Genomic DNA, 15,597 nt, shown 5'->3' on the forward strand with positions numbered 1-15,597 from the left:
ATCAAACAAAAGTTACTGCCCTCATTGACACACCAGACTGCCCTCTGAAAAGCTGCTCTGAGCCTTTATACCTCCACTTTCCTCCCTCCACCAAAGTGTTCACTAGCAGCTACCCTTATTTTCCCTACCTCTGCTTCCTCTATGACCAAAAACAAGCCTATTGCAGGTTATGGCCAGACACCTATAGGAGATGTACCTACTGGTCTTGTGCCATTCACTACATGGGTAACTTCCAGTACCCACAGTATTACTCCTCCAACTGTTTCATGAAATATCCCAACGGCTCATTCTCCTTATCAATCCCAGATCCCTGGGACTCTCGATGAGCTGCCAGAGTCACAGCCTCAGTTTACTATGGGGGGGTCCTCGACTCCTCACGGTACCCTTCATAGCTCTCGAAAGTATGTTCCCTCTCATTCCCAGATCTCTCAAGTTGCATCAGATAGCAGACATTCCAAAAAAGTCATTATCCAAACTCTTGACGGCGCCTCTTAATCTTCTTATCCCCTTCCCTCTTCCCATTTCTCCTACTCTTCGTTACAGTTCATTCAGGACACCACCATCTTTCTCAACCACACCCTTAACACCGCCAATTGTTTCTTGTGTGCATCACTACAGCGCCCACTGCTGGCCGCCATGCCCCTTCATATTTCCAACTACTCCTTCCATGCAGAAAGACAACCCCTCTGCCCCCTGGCAGACATACCCCTATGGGAACCAGAATACGCAGATAATCTCACCATCCACCACTGTGTTGGCCCAACTGCACCCCCCTCCAGCACAGTTCACTGTCTCCCAACTCCAGCACACCCTGCATTCTCGTCACCCTAATCTCACAGCTTACACTTTACAGCATGGCAGAATTCCTTGAGCTCCAACCTCCATTGCCCTCGTGCACAAAAAGGGCTGCTTTCCTTCCCATCATGGTCAGTATCTCTTTGAGCACCTCAGCCATTGGGGCAGGGTTTTCGGGAGGAGCCTTGAGTCACTCTCTATGGGCAGTTAGAGATCTCAACGCCAAACTTGAGGGAGCCCTGACATCCACTGCCGATTCCCTAGCCTCTCTCCAAAGACAGGTCACTTCGCTAGCTAAAGTCACCCTTCAAAACCAGCGGGCCCTAGATCTGCTTACAGCCGAGAAGGGCGGCACCTGCGTCTTCCTCAAGGAAGAGTGCTGCTATTACATCAACGAATCCGGCATTGGAGAAACTGACATCACCAAACTCAACGACCTTGCCTCCAGTCTCCACTCTGCTTCCAATTCCAACCCATTCTCTTCAATACTAACAAACCCCCTCCTTACCTGGGTCTGGCCCATTGCAGGCCCCATAATAATCATTCTTCTCACCTGTCTCTTCTTACCCTGTATAATAAAGTTCATCAAATCCCAAGTCGGAAAAATCTCTCATCAAGCTTTCAACCAGCTTTTACTCAAGAACTACCAGCTTCTGGCCACAGAAGATCCCTCACCCTCACGTGACCTCCTCACCACAAGCTGAGATGGACCCCTCTCCCCGCTGGAAACTGTTCCTGGAAACAATGGCGGCAGATACCTGGCTCCTGACACCCATATCCTCTTGGCACCATTAGAATCAACAGGTCCTCAACCTATTGTTACAGGGAAACTTCATTGATTTCCAACCTGAAGAAGTCCACATCTACTGGTCCTTACTGTGGGGAGTCCTATCAACCCTTTCCTCCCAATCCTCAAACCCTCACTCCCTTCTCCGCCCCTGTTCAGCAGGAAGCAGTCAGAGAGAAAGCAACGTCCACAACCCCATAGAGGAGAAAGGGGGGAATGAAGGGCCCCCACCAGTAAGATGGCAAACTTCCGGCTTCTCTTCGGGGTGCTCGGTTCCCGCCGGTGCCACCTGAAGCCCAATCACCTCTCGCCCCCCTCCCAATCCCAGCATGTAGCCAACAGCCACCAGCCCCGTAGAAGTAACACGACAATCACCCGATGCCCCTTAACCCAGCACCCCATAACCCAGCACCTTTCCCTAATAAAGCGGAATTCTCCGGTGAATTGCTGCTGTGTGTCACTCCTTTCCTTTCAACTGCCATGACAGGTTGGTTGAGTTTCTTTCAGGGAACAGCAGGAAGTTTCATGGCCCACCACTGGCTCCTGACAGTACCAGGTGAGGCAAGCCCAGCAAGCTGAAACTGACTCCACCAATTTGAGCTACATAGGAGGGACCTGCCTGCCCCAATGTCACCAGCTGAAAACCCACCACTGTGGACAGGCTAAAACTCCCCCAAGAAAAGGAACATGTATCACAGGACTGAGCATAAACTAGCCTCTCCCATGCACAGACATCTCAGATATCTTCCTCCTTTACTTTGCCCAGTAGGCAACTGATAATCCTTACTCTCCTCATTAAAGTCTGTGTTAGTCCTTGGATGGGGGAGACAAATTTGAGCCTTGCCTCCTGTTCCTTGCTGGTTGGTCTCCCAAAAAAGCTCTTTCCTTTTTGCAAAGGCAGGCATCTTCATGTGCCTTATGGTGCATACCAGGCAGTGGACTCTTGTTCAGTTACACAGGATGGAATGAAAATGAAAATACATGGAAGTCTATGGGAATTCAACTAAGGCAGGTAGAGGTAATTTAATAATACTAAATGTGCTGTTAGAAAAAATTAATAATTAGAAAAAAGAAAGGTCTCAAATCAATAATGCAAGCTACTGTCTTAAGAAACTAAGAAAAAAGTGAAATAAATTCAAAATAAGCAGCAGGAAGGAACTAATGAAGAAAATAGGTGTAGGGGCCCAGGGCAGGCCACCCTGAAATGTACCTCAATGGCATATTGATTACTTCAAATTAAAGTCACTTAAGAAACAGCCCTCCTCCGACCACTCCCACTTGTCTCCAGAAAGCAGGAAATAAATCTCCCAAGTGAAAGGTACTCTCCTTGTACCTTAAAGAGAGGTAAAGAGACATCTTTATTCAGAGTCCAAAAAGCTGTATAAACAAAGCTTGTACTTTTACTAATTTACAACCCCAGCCTAAATCCAGTTTAGAATTCCTTACTACTTGAAGCTCCTCCAACATATTTTCCATGTCCTATCAATTCACCATAGATTTAAATTTTTATATCTAAAAATGTATGAAAGCTGAATGCCTCTGTCATTTCTTTGAGTCTCATATTATTGGGCCACCATGTCCACCTATTTGTATGTTTTTACTGTTAATCTGTCTTGTGTCGATTCATTTCTTAGAACAGCAAAGGAAACCTTGAGGGATATGAAACTGAGAACAAAAATAGCAGAAAAATAAATCAAACCAAAAACTGACTCTTTGCAACCATCAACAAGATTAATAAACCCCTAGTAAGATAACAAAGGAGAGAAGAGAAATTACCAATATCAGGAGTGAAAAAGAATATACCACTATAGATCTCACAGATTAAAAGGATCATGGAATACTATGAATAACTTACAATTTAGAAAAAAACTATCAGGACTTGTACAAGGTGATCTGTAATTATTAAACAAATTGAATTTGTAGTTCAAAGCATTCTGAATTAGAAATCTATAAACCCAGATGGTTTCACTGTCTTTGAAAAAAGAAATAATCCAATTATTTACAAGGGAAGAAGGAACACTTCCCAAAACTAGACAAAAAAAAAAAAAGAACACTACAAACATCCCTCAAAAGCAGATAAAAAAATCCTCAAAATATTAGCAAATCTGATTACCCTGATAAAAAAAAAACAAAGACATTTAAAACAAACAAACTAAAGAACTACCTCCCTCAAAAGCATACACACAAAAACACTCAAAAAAATATAAATTAGAATCTAATTATACATGATCAAGGACAGTTTCTTAGAATACAAGGAAGCTATAATTGGCTAGAGGTTTTCAATTTTATTTATTTTCTAAAATAATAGAAGCTTTTGTTTTCACTGATATTCTTTAAAGTTCTGGATTTCCATTTTGTTATTTCCTTTATTCTGCTTATTTTGGGGTTTATTTCTTTTCTAATTTTTTAGGTGGAAACAGAGTTTATCTATTTGAAAACTTTCTTCTTTTCTAATATAGGTCATTAGTGCTATAAATTTCCATCCAAGTATTGCTTTGGCTGTACCCTCAAAACTTTGCTATGTTGTGTTTTCATTTACATTTAATTTAAAATGCTTTCTCACTTCTTTTTGCATTTCCTCTTTGATAGGAATTTTTTAAGGAATTATTTTGTTTTGAATATTTATTATTTTCTAAGTATCTTTATGTTATTGATTTCTAATATACTGTTCTGTTCAAAAAACATACTTTGTATGAACTAAATCCCTTTAAATTTTATGAGACTTGACTTAGGTCCAGATTGTTGTGTTATTTGGTAAATAATCTTCATATACTTGAAAAGAATTGTGTTCTGATGTGTGAGATGTTCTATAAATATCAATTGAGTCAACAGAAATAGTTAAATTGGAAAATGCAGTGAGAGATTAACACTTATCTCTCAAGAGTTGACAGGACAAAATAGATAACCAATAAAGAACTAAAAGATTGTTCAAGATTATCAACTTGAACAAGATTATCAACTAAAATGACTCAAAACCCAGAACAAGCAGAATAAAGAAAATAATAAAGAACAAAGTGGAAATCTAAAACTTCAGAAACTATCGGTGAAAACAAAAGCTGGTTCTTTTAGAAAGTAAATAAGATTGAAAACCTCTAGCCAAAATGATTAAGAAAAGAAAGAACGGAACACACACATACTATCAATATCAGAACTGAGAGAGATGAAACGTTTAAAAGGTAAAAAAGTAACATTATTAATAACTTTACATTGTAAACAACACAGATAAGCTCTCAAATAAGCATGCATGTGAAAGAAACCAGACAAAAAAAGAGTACATACATATGAAACTATTTAATAAATTTCAGAAAATGCAAACTAGAGTGGAGGTCAGAGGTTCCCTGGAGGTGTGAGGGATTCTGGAAGAGTGGAAAGGAAGCCTTATGTGGAGACTTTTGGAATTGATTAATATGTTTGCTATTTTGATTGTGCTGACAGTTTCTCAGCAAATAAATATATCAAAATTTATCAAATTGCACAATGTAAATATCTGCAGGTTCTTGCATATCAACTATACCTCAATGAAATTGTTTTTGCTTTTAAATGAAGAAAAACTACAACAGAAATACATCAAACAGACCTGCAGGACTTATTCAACAACAAAAAAATCATTTTCCCTCTTCATACTACTTAGGAAAGACCTTAAGAAGGATCTACAGAACTCAGTTTCTCTTTAAAACAGCTAATTAAATGCCTCCTATGTTCTAGGTACTGTCTATACGTAGACAAGAGATAGCAATCCTACCTTCAAAATATTTACATTATAGCTTTGTTGACAAATCAGAAAACATAACTATAATCTAGGCAGTCTACCAACTGGAAAGTTTAACAATGAACGTACATTAAACAATGAACAATACATTAAAAGGTTTTGCTACCAATGAGTTAAAAACAATGCTATTATTGCTAATTATGGATACTAAAGGGACCGCTACTCTCAGGTCCTGGCACTTCAAAAGATTAAATGTTTAGTGGATGCCAACTCTGTGCTATATTAAGAGGTGTTATCATAAAACAAATTTAGAAAATGCTAGATTATCAACAAAATAAAGCAGATTTCTTTAGTGTAGTACTCCTCAACCATTAACATGCACTGGAAACATCCATAAGAGACATGTAATATATAATATTTCCCAAATCTATTTATCTCACTTCTTTTGTTTCCTTCAAATTGCATAAAATCTAGTAGGACTTGCACTCATGGCGCACACAGGAAAACAGTAACTATACCATACTAATTTAGATGCAATCCTGAAACAAAATCCACATAATTCCACACATAGAAGCCTTTTGCTTACCCTTTTAAAAATCTGGTCAATAAAGGATCTTATTTTCACGGTATAAAACACTAAGAAGTATATATATAAGAATATAAAAGATGAGATACAGATTCATAGAATCTTACTCTTGTATGAACAGGATCTATTAAATATCTATGAGCATAGAATCATTCACTCCCTCTCTCTCTCTATATATATATATGGTATATACTAGCCATATTAATATTAATTATATTTAATAATTAATATTAGTTTTTATCCTGTACCTGAATTTTACTTAAAAAAAACACAAGAAATATCATATGGCTCTATGAAAATCATATTCACACTATGAAGAGCTCTTACTATGAAGAAACAGGAAGGTTATTAATGGTACTTATATGGCTTCCAGAATTAATATTAACTCTAAGAGTATTTACTCTCTAACCCATGGTTTATAGATACAGCACTGATAGAAAAAGATCAGAAGAATTACATAGTCATAATGCAACTAGCTAGCAGAATAACAACAATTAACACTCATACAGTGTTTACTATGTATTGTGTTGAATTGTATCCCCCTAAACTTCCTATGTGGAGGCCCTACTGCCCAGTACCTCAGAATGTGACCGTATTTAGAAATAGGGTACTTTCAGATATAATTAGTTAAAATGAGGTCCCATAATCCAATAGGACAGGTATCCTTACAAAAAGGGGAAATTTGGACACAGTTGCCCACACAGGGAGATTGCTATGTAAGGATGAAGGGAGAGACTGGGGTGATGTTCTTACAAGCCAGGGAACTCCAAAGATCACCAGCAAACCACCAGAGGAGGGGAGAGGCAGAAAGCAGATTCTTTCCTCAGGGAACTCAGAACCAACCAACCTTTCCAGTATCTTGATGCTGGACTTAAACTTCTAGAACTGTGAGACAATAAATTTCAGTTTTTTTAAGCCACCCAGTCTGTGGCACTTTGTTAATGCAGCCTTAGCAAACTAATACACTATGTGTCCAGACACTATTATAGGAACCTGCATATTACTCATTTAATACCACCTCCATTTAGTTACTTTCACCTATTCCACTTTATAGCCAAGAAAACTGAGGCACATAGAAGGTAATTATTTTTCCCAAGTTCACAATTATTAAGTGGCAGAGGCAGGATTTAGGAAATGACACAAATGGTATTGACAGAGCAGTCCCATAGCATGGATGAATTATTTCAATTGTCTGGCCACTCAACATCAAAGTTTGATTCTCTGACCCTCTAAAGCTTTCTCTTAATGCACTTTCTAAAATGTTCTAGTTACTCCTTTCTGCTTTGTCTCACTGGAGGATCTCAGCTCTGGGCAAGATCACTCTGGATTTGGTGAGACCAAATAATGACAATGGAGTGTTGGGCGTAAAAGGGTTTGTACCAAGCTTTATTCTCATGGTGGCAGGTCCAGTGCTGGAATCACATCTGCATCTGGCAAGTCTGCAATTCACTTCAGACTCACCTGGAGCTCTTTGTACAGCAACACAGACAATAGAGGTTCACTGCCGACAGGTGTGGAAGCATGCACCTGCCCAGTAGACCAATTACATAACTGTACATGTGCTGTGGGCAAGTAGATTAGGGTCAGGGGAGGATCCTGACCATAGGAACTTCCATATCCCCCTACAGCTTAAACTTAGCTGGACTAGATTTAGAAGCCCTCAACTAATAACCATGACTGATAAGACCTCCAGTTAGGAAATGGAGTGCTGGGGCAAGCTGAAGTATGAACAGAACCTGACACTGGACCCAGAAAAAATATCCAAGTGATCTCTAACTACTTATTATATGGGTTTTGAGTTTACACAGAGCTAGTGAAGGGCCTATCTGACAAGCCTAGCCACAAAAATTAAATACTCTGATCTTAAAGTAGCTTCAACTAGTCTGACCATAAAGACTTTAAGACCTCTCTCCAAAAGCAAAGCTCTAGAAACTATACTGTAGTCCAACTGAGGGGTGGAGGGTAGTTAAGGAGAATAATGGAGGATTCCAAATAAAAGAGACTATAGATTAGTATTTGAGACTTGGCTTTTCCTACACATCAAAGCTGACAATGGCCCAAGCTTGATAACTGCTTTTCTTTATCTTTCATCACTCTTAATTCACTTTATGTTAACTCCCTGAGAAAACACTGCTTTCAGAAACTGTTTCACAACTTGATAAATATATTTTAAAGCAAAACATTTGCTTCAGATATGGATTGAATTGTGTCCCATAAAAATATCTGTTAATGGGGTGGGGGTCCGGCTCGCCCGGCCTACAGGCACAGACTTCCGGCTTGTCCTCGCCATCCTCGCACTTCCGCTGACGTTGCCGGTTAGAGGTGACAGGCAAGATGTCGGCTACTGGTCGCTGTGAGCTGTTGTTGAGACGAGCATCTCAGTGACAAGCTCCTCCGTGACAAAATTGCAGGAGCGAGTTGTAGGAGGTGGCGGATCTGGCACAGCCGGGTGTGGGCGCTGAGGAGCCGTGGCCGCGGGCCGTGACTGTGGGAGCGGGGAGTGTGAGAGCCGGAGACTGGTAATGCCCTGCTGCCCCCGGGGAAGCCGGGTGGCCCAGCGCTGCAGGGTCACTCCATGCCGCCGACTGGTCTAGAGCCCGCCAGAATGAACAGGAAGAAAGGAGACAAGGGTTTTGAAAGCCCAAGGCCATATAAATTAACCCATCAGGTCGTCTGCATCAATAACATAAACTTCCAAAAATCTGTTGTGGGATTTGTGGAACTGACTATATTTCCCACAGTTGCAAACTTGAATAGAATCAAGTTGAACAGCAAACAATGTAGGATATATCGAGTAAGGATCAACGATTTAGAAGCTGCTTTTATTTATAATGACCCAACCTTGGAGGTTTGTCACAATGAATCAAAACAGAGAAATCTCAATTATTTTTCCAATGCTTATGCAGCTGCAGTTAGTGCTGTAGATCCTGATGCAGGAAATGGAGAACTTTGCATTAAGGTTCCATCAGAGTTATGGAAACACGTTGATGAATTAAAGGTCCTAAAGATACACATCAATTTTTCTTTGGATCAGCCAAAAGGAGTTCTTCATTTTGTGGTACCCAGTGTAGAGGGAAGTATGGCAGAGAGAGGTGCTCATGTTTTCTCTTGTGGGTATCAAAATTCCACAAAATTTTGGTTCCCATGTGTTGATTCATATTCTGAATTATGTACATGGAAATTGGAATTTACAGTAGATTCTGCAATGGTGGCTGTTTCCAATGGAGATTTGGTGGAGAAGTGTATACTCATGATATGAGGAAGAAGACCTTCCATTACATGCTTACCATCCCAACAGCTGCCTCAAATATCTCCTTGGCCATTGGACCTTTTGAAATACTTGTAGATCCGTATATGCATGAGGTTACTCATTTTTGTTTACCTCAACTTCTTCCATTGCTTAAGCATACCACATCATATATTCATAAAGTTTATGAATTTTATGAAGAAATTCTTACATGTCGATACCCATACTCCTGTTTTAAGACTGTATTCATTGATGAGGCTTATGTTGAAGTAGCTGCTTATGCTTCTATGAGCATTTTTAGCACAAATCTGTTGCACAGTGCAATGATTATAGATGAGACACCTTTGACTAGAAGGTGTTTAGCCCAGTCCTTGGCCCAGCAGTTTTTTGGATGTTTCATATCCAGAATGTCTTGGTCTGATGAATAGGTACTGAAGGGAATTTCGGGCTATATTTATGGACTTCGGATGAGAAAAACTTTTGGTGTTAATGAATATCGCCACTGGATCAAAGAAGAACTAGACAAGATAGTGGCATATGAACTAAAAACTGGTGGAGTTTTACTACACCCCATATTTGGTGGAGGAAAAGAGAAGGATAATCCAGCATCCAATCTACACGTTTCTATAAAGCATCCACATACACTTTCCTGGGAATACTACACTATGTTTCAATGTAAAGCTCACTTTGTAATGAGATTGACTGAAAATAGGATCAGTATGGAATTTATGCTACAAGTTTTCAATAAACTGTTAAGTTTGGCTAGTACTGCTTCATCTCAGAAGTTCCAGTCACATATGTGGAGTCAGATGTTGGTTTCCACATCTGGGTTTTTGAAATCCATCTCAAATGTTTCTGGCAAAGACATCCAGCCTTTAATAAAACAGTGGGTAGACCAGAGTGGAGTGGTAAAATTTTATGGAAGTTCTGCATTTAATAGAAAACGAAATGTCTTGGAATTGGAAATAAAACAAGATTATACATCTCCTGGAACTCATAAATATGTGGGACCACTTAAAGTGACAGTGCAAGAGTTAGATGGATCCTTTAATCATACATTGTAAATTGAAGAAAACAGCCTTAAACATGATATACCCTGCCATTCCAAAAGCAGAAGGAATAAGAAGAAAAAAATTCCACTGATGAATGGAGAAGAAGTTGATATGGACCTTTCTGCAATGGATGCTGATTCGCCTTTGCTGTGGATAAGGATAGACCCAGATATGTCGGTACTGAGAAAAGTCGAATTTGAACGAGCAGATTTTATGTGGCACTACCAGCTCCGCTATGAGAGGGATGTTGTTGCCCAACAGGAGTCCATTTTGGCCTTGGAAAAGTTCCCTCCTCCAGCATCTCGCCTTGCACTCACTGACATACTAGAACAAGAGCAGTGTTTCTACCGAGTGAGAATGTCAGCTTGCTTCTGCCTTGCAAAGATTGCAAATTCAATGGTGAGCACATGGACAGGACCACCAGCCATGAAGTCACTCTTTACTAGAATGTTTTGTTGCAAAACTTGTCCAAACATTGTGAAAACAAACAATTTTATGAGCTTTCAAAGTTATTTTCTAAAGAAGACTATGCCAGTTGCAATGGCGTTTTGAGAGATGTTCACAACTTTTGTCCCAAAGAAGTCTTAGCATTTATATTTGACTTAATCAAGTACAATGACAACAGAAAGAATAAGTTTTCAGATAACTATTATCGTGCAGAAATGATTGATGCCCTTGCCAACTCTGTTACACCTGCTGTCAGTGTGAATAATAAAGTTCGAACTTTGGATAACTTAAATCCAGATGTACAACTCATTCTGGAAGAAATCACTAGGTTTCTGAATATGGAAAAACTTCTTCCAAGTTACAGACACACCATCACTGTCAGTTGTCTGAGAGCCATACGAGTGCTTCAGAAGAATGGACATGTGCCAAGTGATCCAGCTCTTTTTAAATCTTATGCAGAATATGGCCACTTCGTGGACATTCGGATAGCAGCTTTGGAAGCAGTTGTTGATTACACTAAAGTGAAAAGGAGTTATGAAGAACTGCAATGGCTACTTAATATGATTCAGAATGATCCTGTACCTTATGTAAGACATAAGATTCTAAACATGTTGACTAAGAACCCACCATTTACTAAGAACATGGACTCTCCCTTATGCAATGAAGCCTTGGTGGATCAACTTTGGAAACTTATGAATTCTGGTACTTCACACGACTGGAGGTTACGGTGTGGTGCTGTGGACTTGTACTTCATGATTTTTGGCCTCAGTAGACCTTCCTGCTTACCCTTGCCAGAGATTGGGTTGGTTCTTCATCTGAAGGAGAAAAAAGCTGTCTTGAATCTGACCATAAATCCAGAGGCCATAGCAGGCAACCAAGAAGCTGTGATTAATCCAAGTGGTCACACACAGCTAGTTGGATTTCAGAATCCTGAAGATGATCACTTTGCCAAAGAAGCATCATGTAATATATCAGCTCATCAGCAGGGAGTGAAGAGGAAGGCTGATACACCTCTGGGGTTCCCACTAGAACCTGGTGAAATACTGGAGAAGAATGAGGATAGCAGTAAAGTCAAACTCAAAATCAGATTTTCAAATTCTAAGACAAGGAGGAGATTGATATGGATACTGTTCATGATAGCCAGGCGTTCATTTCCCATCATCTAAACATGCTTGAAAGGCCATCAACTCCAGGGCTCTCTAAATATCAGCCATTAAGCTCCCAATCTGCTTTAATACCCCAGCACATACCAGGCTGTGATGGGGCACCTACCACAAAACCCCAGTGGAGTAAGGAACTTGCACAGAAGGGAACAGGTAAAGAACTATCATCTTTGGAGATGAGTATGCATCCAGTTGCAACAGTTCCACTCTCAGTGTTTACTAAGGACTCTACGTCCTCCAAACACAGTGATCACCATCACCACCATCACCAGGAGCACAAGAAGAAGAAGAAGAAGCACAAACATAAGCATAAGCACAAGCATAAGCATGACAGTAAGGAAAAGGACAAGGAACATTTCACTTTCTCCAGCCCTGCCAGTGGCAGATCTGTTTGTTCTCCTTCCCTTTCAGACTGAGAAGGGGCAGAGACCTTTCCCTCAGTGTCCAGAAAATACATAAATATATAGAGAGAACTAAGCTTTGTCTTCTGTAAAGAACAAAAGGAAACAAAAACATAGTAGCCATCTCATAAATTTCAGAATCCATATAAGTTCTAAACATTTGATTCACAGTATTTATACAATTGAGATCTAATTAGGAAAATGTGTTTTATAGTTCTGAATAAACCAGTCCATCCTGTTTTCTCCTTAAACACAAACACACGCCCAAATATCTTTCTATAAACGTCCTCATACCCACTGGCAGTCCCCATTCACATCATGGTCTCCATGTGTACTGCCAAAGCCAATTAGGCTTTAAAGTCTTTGGATGGCATGGGGCAAAGTTATGTTTTAAAAAGAAGCTATTGCCAAATCTGTGGTGAAACCACTATTTCCAGTGAAATACTGTATAACACCATTTGGAACTACTGAAAAAGGCTTTTCTATAGGAATGTTCACTATTACATGGGTTTTCTTGGGTGTTAACCATAGAGGCTAAAAATCAGAATTTATGAAGAATACATTATATTCATTTACTCTGAAGTACTGAACTTTAAAGAAGGAGCTCTTAAAAAAATTGAGTAACTTTTTGATAGTGCATTCAGCAATTAGGGTGCTGGAACTTAACAGAACTCTCAAATCCATAACTGTTCTCAATTCAGGATGTTTAAATTACCAGTTCTTTTTCTCACTAGGTATGAGTGAATATGTTCATATTCAGAACATGTTTGCTAAATATGGAAAATTTATATACTCAGCACAATCTAAAAATTATTACTGTCTAAAACAAAGTTGGTACCTTAAAAAGGTGGTTATATACTGTTTATTAAGTTGTACATAGACAGTTTAGCCCTCATATGAGTAAAGCAAAGGCATTTCAAAAGAATGAAACACCTTGGTTTCATCCTTCAGTAGTTTGTATGTTTGTCCTTTTATTTTTGTTTCTGAATTTAAACTGTGCTTTATTGTTTGTTTAAAAATGTTTTTCTCACTCACTCATTTTTATCATTTCCCTTATCATTAGAAAATTTAACAAAATACTTCTTCCCAGAATAGATATTTCAGAGGGATCTAATTATGTTGGACTTTTAAATATACTACTTTTAGTTGTGTTTAAGTTGTTTAATAAATAACTTTTTAAATTGAAAAAGATGGCGGCGTGAGTAGAGTAGCAGAAATCTCCTCCCAAAATCACATATATTTTTGAAAATACAACAAAGACAACTCTTCCTAAAAGAGAGACCAAAAGACACAGGACAACAGCCAGACTACATCCACACCTGCAAGAACCCAGCGCCTCACAAACGGGGAGAGAAAGGCCACAAACCAACAAGAAGGGACGTTACCCCAGCTGTCACTCGTGTCAGCTCTGCAAACTATCCCTATTGCCATGAAAAGGCAGAATTTGAGGCAGACAAAGATCACAGAGAAAACACCTGAGAAGGAGACAGACCTAACCAGTCTTCCTGAAAAAGAATTCAAAATAAAAATCATAAACATGCTGATGGAGATGCAGAGAAATATACAAGAGCAAAGGGATGAAGTCTGGAGGAAGATTACAGACGTCCGGAGGGAGATTACAGAAGTGAAACAAACTCTGGAAGGATTTATAAGCAGAATGGATGAGATGCAAGAGTCCACTGATGGAATAGAAACCAGGGAACAGGAACGCATAGAAGCTGATGCAGAGAGAGATAAAAAGATCTCCAAGAATGAAACAATATTAAGAGAACTGTGTGACCAATCCAAAAGGAACAATATCCACATTATAGGGGTACCAGAAGAAGAAGAGAGAAAAAAAAAGGGATAGAAAGTGTCTTTGAAGAAATAATTGCTGAAAACTTGCCCAAACTGGAGGAGGAAATACTTGATCAGACCATGGAAGTGTACAGAACTCCCAACAGAAAGGACCCAAGAAGGACAACACCAAGACACATAATAATTAAAATGGCAAAGGTCAAGGACAAGGACAGAGCTTTAAAGGCAGCAGGAAAGAAGAAAAAGGTCACCTATAAAGGAAAACCCATGAGACTATCATGAGACTTCTCAACAGAAACCTTACAGGTAAGAAGAGAATGGCATGATATATTGAAAGCAATGAAACAGAAGGGCCTTGAACCAAGAATACTGTATCCAGCACTATTATCATTTAACTATGAAGGAGGGATTAAACAATTCCGAGACAAGCAAAAGTTGAGGGAATTTGCCTCCCACAAACCACCTCTACAGGGTATTCTAGAGGGACTATCCAAGACGGGAGCACTCCTAAGTCTAAACAGATGTCACCAGAGAAAACAAAATCACAGCAAAGAAAGCAGACCAACCAAATACTAACTAAAGGCAAAAAATAAAATCAACTATCCACTAAAGGCAGTTAACGGAAACATGAAAGAGCACAGAAAAAAACACCCAACATGTAAAGATTGGAGGAGGAGGAATAAGAAGGGAGACAAGAAAAGAATCTCCAGACAGTGAATATAACATCTTAATAAGTGAGCTAAATTACGCAGTAAGATACTAAAGAAGCTAACCTCGAATCTTTGGTAACCATGAATCTAAAGCTTGCAATGGCAATAAGTACATATCTTTCAATAGTCACCCTAAATGTAAAAGGACTGAATGCACCAATCAAAACATACAGAGTAATAGAATGGATAAAAAAGCAAAACCCATCCATATGCTGCTTACAAGAAGCTCACCTCAAACCCAAAGACATACACAGACTAAAAGTCAAGGAATGGAAAAACATATTTCATGCAAACAGAGGGAAGAAAGCAGGGGTTGCAGTACTACTATCAGAGAAAATAGACTTCAAAACAAAGAAAGTAACAAGAGATAAAGAAGGACATTACATAATGATAAAGGATTCTGTACAACAATCGGGTATAACCATTACAAATATATATGCACCCAAAACAGGAGCACCAGCATATGTGAAACAAATACTAACAGAATTAAAGGAGGAAATAGAATGCAATGCATTCACTTTAGGAGACTTCAACACGCCACTTACCCCAAAGGATAGATCCACTGGACAGAAAATAAGTAAGGACACACAGGCATTGAACAACACACTAGAAGAGATGGACCTAATAGACATCTATAGAACTCTACATCCAAAAGCAACAGGACATACATTCTTCTCAAGTGCACATGGAACATTCTCCAGAATAGACCACATACTAGCTCACAAAAGGAGCCTCAGTAAATTCCAAAAGATTGAAATCCTACAAACCATCTTTTCAGACCACAAAGGTATAAAAGTAGAAATAAATTCTACAAAGAAAACAAAAAGGCTCACAAACACATGGAGGCTTAACAACATGCTCCTAAATAATCAATGGATCAATGAACAAATTAAAATAGAGATC

At 39.2% G+C, this 15,597-nt stretch overlaps 1 protein-coding gene and 1 pseudogene across 1 annotated transcript in view; one reads left to right on the plus strand and one right to left on the minus strand.

Annotated features, from left to right (window-relative positions):
- COG5 (component of oligomeric golgi complex 5) overlaps positions 1 to 15,597 on the minus strand; it is a 386,458-nt gene that overhangs the window by 214,264 nt on the left and 156,597 nt on the right. The gene's annotated exons all lie outside the window — the stretch shown is intronic.
- On the plus strand, positions 1,803 to 15,420 carry LOC140849942 (transcription initiation factor TFIID subunit 2 pseudogene; annotated as a pseudogene).

The sequence above is a fragment of the Manis javanica genome, chromosome 6 (genome assembly GCF_040802235.1).
Source record: "Manis javanica isolate MJ-LG chromosome 6, MJ_LKY, whole genome shotgun sequence".
NCBI classification, from domain to species: Eukaryota; Metazoa; Chordata; class Mammalia; order Pholidota; family Manidae; genus Manis; species Manis javanica.